At 36.2% G+C, this 10,201-nt stretch overlaps 1 long non-coding RNA gene across 1 annotated transcript; it reads right to left on the reverse strand.

The window, feature by feature from the left end:
- Positions 1-1,991: 1,991 nt before the first annotated feature.
- Positions 1,992-5,655, reverse strand: LOC141353895 (uncharacterized). The gene is made up of 7 exons (XR_012360795.1): positions 5,550-5,655; positions 5,311-5,382; positions 5,105-5,191; positions 4,702-4,865; positions 3,577-3,639; positions 3,207-3,275; positions 1,992-2,369 (listed from the first exon to the last, which is right to left on the reverse strand). It is a non-coding gene; the product is annotated as an uncharacterized lncRNA (long non-coding RNA).
- Positions 5,656-10,201: the final 4,546 nt, after the last annotated feature.

The raw sequence follows: 10,201 nt of genomic DNA on the forward strand, positions 1-10,201 counted from the left end.
ATAGTGAGTTGAGAGTACAGTAAGGTGTTTAGGGGGATTGTTACACACTTATACAATCAGATTTTAAATATTTAATTGTTAAATAGGTTTAAATAAATTTTAACCATATTTGATAGAGTGACAAGTTGTTGACTATATTGACATTATAACTGAGGTCAAGAGCTCTCATTAACAGTTTGTCCCATGTCTATAGCCCCTTTTGTTGCCTAATTATAAGCCTTCAAAAATGCACAAAGGTGATGCTTTAAAGGTCCGTATTTCAAAGCATGTGCCATGTGGATTCTTTATACTGACATATGTTATTCTGCAGGCCAAGACCTTTCTAACGATGTATTTGGCTTAGCTCTACAACAAACTTTTCATGTTCTCATTTCAAGTACACAAGCCATCTCAGGTGTAGTGTCAGAGAGCACTTTGAAGGCTCAATAAGGTTAGGTTTAGATAAAATAAAGCTGTTTGTTTGTTTGTTTCTGGCTGTGTAAACAGACCCCACACCTTGATGAATACCTGATGTTGGCCACACACACAAACTGTGCATTTCTGTTTGGGCTTATATGCATAGACTATCTATTTATGTTAATGCTGCTATGATAATTAAAAACATACCATTAATAAATAAGACCATAGTCTGATGGGTAGTCGTCTCCGATTGTAGGCTAGTAGATGATTATTAGGCCTATTGGTTGTCAAAACCCAGATTAGCAAACATTATACACAATGTTTGCTACATAATGTATGCTCTCTTGCATCTTTTGTAGCCTATTTATTTTTGTTTAAATGTTTTCTTTTGAGCTCAACTAAAAATTGTAAACAGGCCTATTTAGTTTATCCATTAGAGTACCATTTCCCTCCTTCCAAACCTGTCACTTTGAGAAACTGAATGCTTCAGCTATGTGTACAGTATAGGAAGCCTATGTATTGTTTCATGTTCCTTCTTTCTAAGCAGAAAGACAGGCCTGAGCAGTATGCAAACTATACCATGAATGTATGTGGATCAGGTGTGTCCAGTCATAAAAATTCTGCCCACATAAAAGTACTAAAGTAATTTATAGTAAATACCCATACTATAGTAAAGTGTAGTATACAGTATATATTATTTAAAACTTTGTTAATGAATGCTACAGCATAGAGTAATACATACACTTTAAAAAATGTGTTAAAACAACACAATCAGTTTTATTATTGGAACACCACATTTTGTTACTTGTGTTGTCACTCTAATTTCAACACAAAATGTGAAATTACTTAATCATTCCAAAAAATTCCTTACAATTGAGCATAGCCAGTTTTTTAACTCATGATGTGTTTCTGGTCTCAATTTTTTTGTATTACTTTCAATTCATATATAAATATATATTTCTGTCATGATGGTTCATTCATAACATTATATGTGGTAATAGAGATTTGCTTCAACTTTATCTGTATGGTGGAGGAAAATCACTTTGATAAAGCAGATACACATAACATTATCATCCCCATCATCGTTTATAGCAACCATTGTCCTTCTTGTTTTATTGTCTCTTATTTATTATTATCCTGTAGCACTTTGAGATTTTTCTAAATATAAAGTGCATTATAAATTAAATTTATTATTATTATTTTTATATTTAAAGTTGTTTAAATTGTACTGTTTAGTTGTACATCAAAGTATCCACAAGTATCACTACTGCTCTGACATAAACTAACTTTTCGATATCCAATTTGCCAAATACCCCTCAGTGACAGCAAGACTGCGAGAAAGAAGTGAAAGTTATGTAAAGTATTTAATCATAACATGAAATCGAACTTTGACTCACTGTATTGAAAAGTATGGTGAGGTCCTTGCCAACACCCAACCATACCGAACCATTGATAAAAGATGAAACAATGGGCTACTTATCATTTACAACCTGTGGCCTAAATTCAGTACAATAGATATTAATTGGTCCCCACATGTCCCAGGTAAAGGGACCACACTTATGGTGCCAACAAATGACAACAATAAATAAAAATTAGAGTGAATGAAAAATCTGTTTTATTATAAGTGTAATCATTACAAGAAATTAGCATGAAAAAGATTAAATTGCACCTAATACATAAAAAAAATGTGTGTGTTTGCAGGAATTAGGTCATGAACAAAGTAACAGCTCAAAGTTAAAACATAAAACATCTTGTGTAACTAGCATGTTTCCTATCACTGATGCAGCGCTACAGGCTGTTTGCATTGTGTCTTGACACTGGCATTTAAGGCACATGTTTTTTTAAAACCACATGCAGTGTGTGACCATGATTGGCACACTGTGCACTGTGACCATGAACGCCACTTCTTTGAAGCATTCTTCTTCCTGTCATCGAAAGGACGCGGCAGAAACAGCACAAATTGCCTCCATCTATCAAAACAAATATATTTAAGTCAACCCAGTTAGTTGAAATTAATACTCATGAGCATATTTTAAGTAACATTTCAAAGGCAGTTTATTCATTTGTAACTATTGCCAAATTAAAATGTGGGTATTGCTGACGCTCAATCATATACAAGCAGGTCAACAAAGAAGAATTCCTGGGGCACATTTCAGAAAGCGGAAACAAGGAAACTCTGGGTTTTCCATTTCAGAAATGTATGTAAATCAAACATGATTCAGAAGAATCATCAATTTAAAAAATCTCACCACCACTTTAGCATAACTAACTGTAATACATAACTCATACAGTCGTAGGTTGGCCTGTTCTAGCCATTCATAGGCTTGTACACGGGAACATCATCATTTTAAAAGCAATTGTTGGTGTCCTCACCTTCTATCCTTCTATTATATATTTGTAATTTAAGACAATGTCCTGGACAACACCCTTTAAGATGTTTTTATACATTAGGTCCCAAATGTATGTACAGAACTCTGTTTATGTATTCTGCATGTTCTGCCTGGAAACTGCCCCTTGAAAGACTTACAAAGTGAATCTAGTTTAATGCTGTTAGATCCTAAATGAAAAATTTGGAGGCTGATGTGTCACGATGTGTCACTGTGTAGTGGATTGTTTCCCTTATTAAATGTTTTGGTCTATGGTTCTGTTCCAATATCTGTTCTTGTTAAAGTATTGTAATCTGTTGAAACAACCTATTTTTATAAATGTTGCTGCCTCCCAACCAGGTCTACTTGGCCTGGTCTACTATAAGGAAGAGCTTATTATTCACAATGGGACATAAAAATCACCACAATTTGAAAAGATACCTTAATCTGCAGTCATCACGATAGCTACAGTAGTGGCTGTTTCTGAGGAATTTTCTTCCAGCTCTGTACCTAAAGAACATAAAACATAATAACAACTTTCTAAATACAACATTTGAATCTATATAACAAATTCATATTGCAATGTGTCAACATTTATACTGTCAATAGTTAATTAGTAAATTGTAGGTTAAATACAGATACAGTACCATTCATTGTTTGCATCTAAATATCAACAGCCAATTCAAAGTGTAAAATTATCAGAATACCAACCATATAGACCATTTTGCAAGATGTAAATAACAGTAAACTATGCTTTTTAAGTTTAAGTTATATATTTATTTAAAGATAAAATAAAAACAACTGAGCGTACCTTCTGCGTCCATCGCCTCTGACATTCCTTCTGCTTTGTCAGTAGAGTTGCATTGTGCTACATCTAATTAATGTATAGGGAAAAAAAGAAACACTTAGAAACATAACTAATAACTGGTCTTTCAGTATTAATGAAGAAATATAATTTTATAGATAAAATTCAACTGTTGCCAAGGGCCATCACAATCACTAGTCAAATTCAACTAAATAGCTATAGGATATTCTGGAGAGGTGCCTTTTTAGAAAATGTGTCCACTGTTATGAGGAAACTGCAACTGAGAAATAGTGTTACATCCCTTACAAACTGTCATAGACACATACAGAATCTATAACCTGAATCTGTTTCAATTGAATTTCATTTAATTTAAAGTGCCAATTCATAACAAAGTTACCTCACAGCACTTTTCAAACAGAGTAGGTCTAGATCATACTGTACTCTTTATATTATAAGGCTACAAACTCTTAGAAAAAAGGTACATGAAGATACAAAAGTTGACATCGGGGCAGTACCTTTTTAAAAAGTACACTTTTGTACCTAAAAGGTATACATTGGTACCGCCAAGCTACATGCTGGTACCTAATAGGTACATATCTCAACTTAAATGGTTCATTTTAGGACCTTTTTAAAAGGTAGTGTACCAGTGACAAAAAGGTACAACTTTTATACCTTTTTTTCTGAGAGTGCAATGGCAACTTCCTTTTAATATGTAGCAACCTCGAGCAGAACCATGGTTCAGAATGGGCAGCCATTTGCCTCGACTGGTTGGGGTGAGGAGACATGGAGAAATATAGTGGCCCACACTCTAAAAATGGCTGGGTTCAAAAATGTTGGGTAAATATTGGACAGAACACACTACTGGGTTAATATTGACCCAATGCTGGGTTGTTTTAACCCAACTGCTGGGTTATTATACCCCATGGTTGCATAACAACAATCCAGCATTTGTTCTTTTCAATATTTACTCATTATGGGTCAAAACTTAACCCACCCAGTGCTGCACTATACAAAGACTCACATGTAGGCCCGTATTATTGTTTAGTTAACTTATTTTTCCCACTTTGCATAGAGCCAAATGATCTGCTGAAACTCAGCTGGAGAATCAAAACCACTGTTAATCTCACTTACTGATTTCAAATGAAATCTCCTCAGCAGCTTGCAAAATGGCCTCCAACTGGTTCCTTCCATAATAGGATGGCTTTTTGAGAAGTTGGGCAGTCCTGCAACTTTAACTGTCATGCCTTGATTTACCAGGGATTGGTAGGGGAGCCTTCCAGTTCCTCCGGCATCCTCTGAAAGACACGGGCAAACACAAGCATGTACATGTTACACATTGTAACACAGTCGGACAATTGTGACTCTCCCATCCTGTTAATAGCCAGTGTATCGGCTGTAAAAAGTAATTTTGGTAATGTGTCATAATCGTATGGTTGATGGACACAAATAAGTTATTGATTTGATAATAACGCCATGGATACATCAAGTTATATTAGGTTATCAAGACTTAAAAAGTGTTTGAACATACGCTTACTATAATTTTGGTTAAACAGATCTTGCACTTTTCTCAGCAGTACATTGATCTCAACTCTGGTTCTCGCTGTTGCGGCTGAGGAGCTGGCTACAGATGTAACAACAGACAACAATCAATTTTATAAAACTATATTATGTATATTGGCACTATTACGGACCTGAGTCCATTTATGTGGATATACGGATATTTTATATAACCAACATTACCTTTGAAATGCAGTGCAAAGTTCAATGTGTCTGTTGAGTCCAGGAAATCGCTTGTTTGGTCTTCTTTTTCAGCTGAAAAAAATTGGAAATAAACATGTTAAAATAAAATGCTAAAAGTGATTGAAAGTAAGGACTTGGAAATCTATGAACAGATAAAAATATGCATTTATTAAAGCAGCTTAAGTGTAAATAAAAAATTAACCAAATGAAGAAGAAAACTGAAATGTATTTAACTTTACCAGTGGAGGATTGAACATTTGTAGAATTTCTTCAGCCTCTCTGGTAGCTGCTTCAAGTTCAGCATTGTCAGCTTTCATTTAAAGATGCTTTTAAATAGTTGCAACTGGTCAAACCCTGAAGATGCCATATTGAAGAAAAGAAAGAATGCAAAGAGAAATAGGCAAAACAAATTGAAAGAGGGACAAACAGAGAGAGGGGGGAGAGTGAGAGAGAGTGAGAGAGTGAGTGAGTGTGTGTGTGGGTGTGTGTGTGTGTGTGTGTGTGTGTGTGTGTGTGTGTGTGTGTGTGTGTGTGTGTGTGTGCGTAGGAGAGTAGGGCTGTGCAAAATAATCATGCGCGTTTCATCAGTAAAGCCGGTTCTGTGATTAGAAGTAAATCGCCATCAGCTGCTTTCAGATGGAGCGGCATTTATTACACAGACCCGTAGTTCAAAGAGAAGCTAGGCAAAACCGGGTTTAAAATCGAGGAAAACCGACTCCGACAATCTATGCAATTTTGCCCAGCTTCTCTGTGTAATAAATGCCGCTCCATCTGAAAGCAGCCGACGGCGACCCACTTCCAACCACGGAACCGGCCCCACTGATGAAACACGCATGAGAACCACAGACGACCACCCTACACAGCCCTATAGAAGAGTGAGTGAGTTGGAGAGTGAGTGAGTTAGTAGGAGAGTGAGTGATTTAGTAGGAGAGTGAGTTGGAGAGTGAGTGAGTGAGTAGGAGAGCTTTTGCAAGTGATGGCTCTTAAAAGAGCCGTTGGTTTAAATGTTGTGGAGCGTGTAGATGGAGGAGTATGAGATGTATGTGAAGAAACTGCAAGACAAAAAAAATTGTGAATTACAATTTTTGGATATTTTTTTAATTCTTTATTTGCTAAACATTGTATGTGTATAACTATTTACAACAAACCCCAAGATCCGCCCACTATCATAAGACTATATAATAAGATAAATAAATAAATAAAACGGCAATAGAATAAAACTGACCAAAAAAGATAGATCTGAATGTCTAAACATTTCTGAATTGTACATCAAATGTATTAAAAGCATGTTGTTGGTGTTACTGTTTTTAACTATGTATGAAAGGGCTGAACACCTGTGGTAAAAGCATAAGGTTTGCTGTTACTGTACTACAAAATACCACATTATAAGTAGACTAACTGCGGTAAAAACATGGTACGATTTGTGTACTACTACTAAATACACACAAAATACACAAAATACCACAGTAGAAGTACATTGGTAGTTAACTGTTAATTCCAAAAATATGAATATAATAAAATGATCGAGGATCTGTCACGTTATGATAATGGTGACTAACATAACGTGACTAGCTTTTAGAAATAATGTAATATAGATGACCAATACAACTCAGAGAACACTTAGAAGCCGATCTGTATTAAAAAAGAACATATAATGAATTTAATATCGAACAAACAGACACTTTATGGTATACTCACCGAGATGTGGCGACGTTTGTGAACAGATGATAAATATTGCGATGATGTGCGAACGAGATTTGGGTCACGGCAGGGGCGTAGCCACGGGTGTGCGGGAGCCACCCACAGTAGCACACCTAAAATGGATGCAGAATATTTATTTATAGTTTCAATATTTTTTTTTACTAAACTAGGGCTGTTGTTGTGTACTTAGAATATATATATATATATATTTAAAATCAAGCCTTTCACGCGTAAGTTAAAAATATTTTATCTGACCCCTTGTGTCCATGGCGACGGGTCATGATTGTCACGTGACACACCGCAACAACAATAATGTATGCTATTAGTTTTATTTCGTTTTACCTTTTTTTTTTTTTTTTTTAATTAAAAAGATTAACTAACTTGCTTACCATGTCAACTATCTGATATTCCAATCCTTCGTTTAAAGATCTTTATAAATTACCTTGATCTATAACGAGATGAGTCCTGTCCACCGGATTTACAGCACATCCGCCATAAAAAGAGAAGAAGAAGAAGAAGAAGGATTTACAGCACCTGAATTCCCCAGCGTTTCTAGTTATCTTGCCTGCCTGTGACACACGCAGAGTTTCAGATGCACACCCAGAGGTTTTTTTCTGGCTACGGGTCACGCTTCTTGAATGCGATGAACAAAATCGTATGGTATAGTACGATTTAATCTATTCGTATTAATTAGCACGAAATCCCTGCAACACAGGGCTGTGTTAAATGCGATGAACTAATCGTACGATTTCGTACGAGCCAGCTCGTATGATTTCATACGATTTAGCCACTTGGTTAAATCGTTTGAATTATTACGAATTCGCCGTGAGATAGGGTTGTCCTAACCCAAAGCCCAAATCTAACCCCAAACCCACGCGAAAATGGTTTAAAAATAGGAAAAACAATTGAGTAATCAATACGTGAAACTGACACGTAAAAGAAAGTCCATGGTACAGACACGAAAAATGCGGAGATCCGTGACAATGACACGGATAAATGAGCAAAAAATTCTGTGACTATACCACAGAACTTTGTGAGATCATGTTGGAAATTATGTAGTAGTCTTATAGTTTGATAATGAAAAACAATTAAATACAAACAGTTGTAAAGGATAAAACCTTGTATGCAGGGCCGGATTAACCATACGGGCAACTGGGCAATTGCCCAGGGGCCCAAGACCTCCAAAGGGCCCAGGGCAGCAAGGGCATGAGCAAAATACTGTATCTGGTCATTTCCCGCTGGCCGCTTTATATTAAACAAACTGTCAAAGCGGGATTTTGCGCTGCAAAGAGAGACGCTGCGCTGCCTATTACTTTGAACGTGAGTTGAGAGCGGTTGAGTCTCATGCGGCCTGACCAATGAAGAGAGGGCCGCAGGTTAGGACCCTCTCCTCATTGGTCAGTCCGCATGAGGTGGGTGAGTCAAAGGTTCGCCGAGCATTACGTGACGCAAGGCGTTAGTAAAATTAAAAAGGAAAAGGACATCAGAAACGCAGAAAATGTAAAGTATAAACAGTGGTGTAGTCTACGTGATACGCAGGTATCTGCGCGATCCTATCGGCGTATGAAATCAAATTACTATAGCGGCGCGAAAGTGACTGGGGAGCAGAGAACCTACAGGCGAGTGACAGCTAAGTAGCGCGAGAGCGATTCCAGTTATCACATGGAGAAATCTGCTTTGAATCGCTCTCGCGGTACTTTGACATCACCAATAGGTCTGCTTAGCGCCAAATGAAGTCAAACATGCAGTGTAGCTGCTCACGCGACACTGTAAACAACCATGAGGAGTAGTGAACGAGTGGAGCAGACAGTGCACAACATAAAATCCGGAGAGTTAACAACGCACATGTGAGTAAACAACATTTAAATCATCAATCCAGTTTGTTACTTTATCTGGAGGGAAGGCTCCTATAAAATAAAATAAGCCAGTGTTTATGTCCTGATGGTTTTTAGCTGCCTTCCAGCATGTTTGCTTGTGCTTCACAGTGTTAAACTTACTTTCACTGTGTTCATTTATATATCTACGTTTAAGATGTAGCCTATATGATCTTAAACTTCTGTGAGGAAAATCATGTCTGCGTTGATGTTCAGTTCAGACTTGCAAATTAAAGAGCATTTTCTTCACTTTGGTTTGGGTGTCTAATATTAGACTATATGATGGTCTTGTAATAATAATTAATAAAAGCCTATTTTCATTTTTAGACAATGCTTGTATATTATCCATAGTATATGCAAAAAATAAGCTTTTTATATCAATGACTATGCAAATTAGAGTTAATCCATGGTCATCTTAAATGTGTATTAATTAAAAAGTTCTGTCAAGTGAGCTTCGGTCAACGACGAGGACAACTCAGCTAAGTTAGCCAGGACGTTTCTACACCGCCAGCTTACTTTTACAGCCCGGAGATTATACAGATGCTGATGTGTTTAGTTTTCATAGCATCATATGTGAGTGAATGTCTTTAATAGGGGACATAGTATATAATAGTAGTGCATTTGTATGAGCATTTAAATATTTGTAAATCAAAATACACCTGATGACAGTTAGAATTTGAAATATTGAGTATATGTACTGTATAATACAGTAATATATTCTGTATATGACCATATTATGGTGATCCTGGGGTCGTGATGATGGGGCCCTTGAATATTGTTGCCCAGGGTATAACAAAGTGTTAATCTGGCCCTGCTTGTATGTGGTTAATTCACTTCATGTTTTTAGACATTAAAAGCTTAAACATGAATCTCTCGTTTTCCTTCTTCCGGCTACTTTTACTTTTTTAATACTCAAGTACAATTTTAATGTGGTACTTTTTTACTTTTACTCAAGTATAATTCTGGCCAGATACTTTTACTTTTAATTGAGTAAAATTTACACTCAGTACTTGTGCTTTCACTTGAGTAAAATTTTTGAGTACTTTTTACACCTCTGAATGTATACAATGTTTACTAGTTTGGCTGCCAAACCTCCCTTCACATAGCGGTGATCCATGATTGCCATCTCCTCTCATCTCTAGGAAACCAAAACATTTGTTATTTTCGATGAAGTATTTGTATATAATATATAATGTGTTTAATATAATTTATATGTATTACAGTTTTTTACAGATGCTAGGACACATTTCTCAATACTTAGGTCACTTTTACAAAACTCTTCACACAGTGAGCACAACAGAAGTCTATGTGGGCTA

The sequence above is a fragment of the Misgurnus anguillicaudatus genome, chromosome 3 (assembly GCF_027580225.2).
Source record: "Misgurnus anguillicaudatus chromosome 3, ASM2758022v2, whole genome shotgun sequence".
Taxonomy (NCBI): Eukaryota; Metazoa; Chordata; class Actinopteri; order Cypriniformes; family Cobitidae; genus Misgurnus; species Misgurnus anguillicaudatus.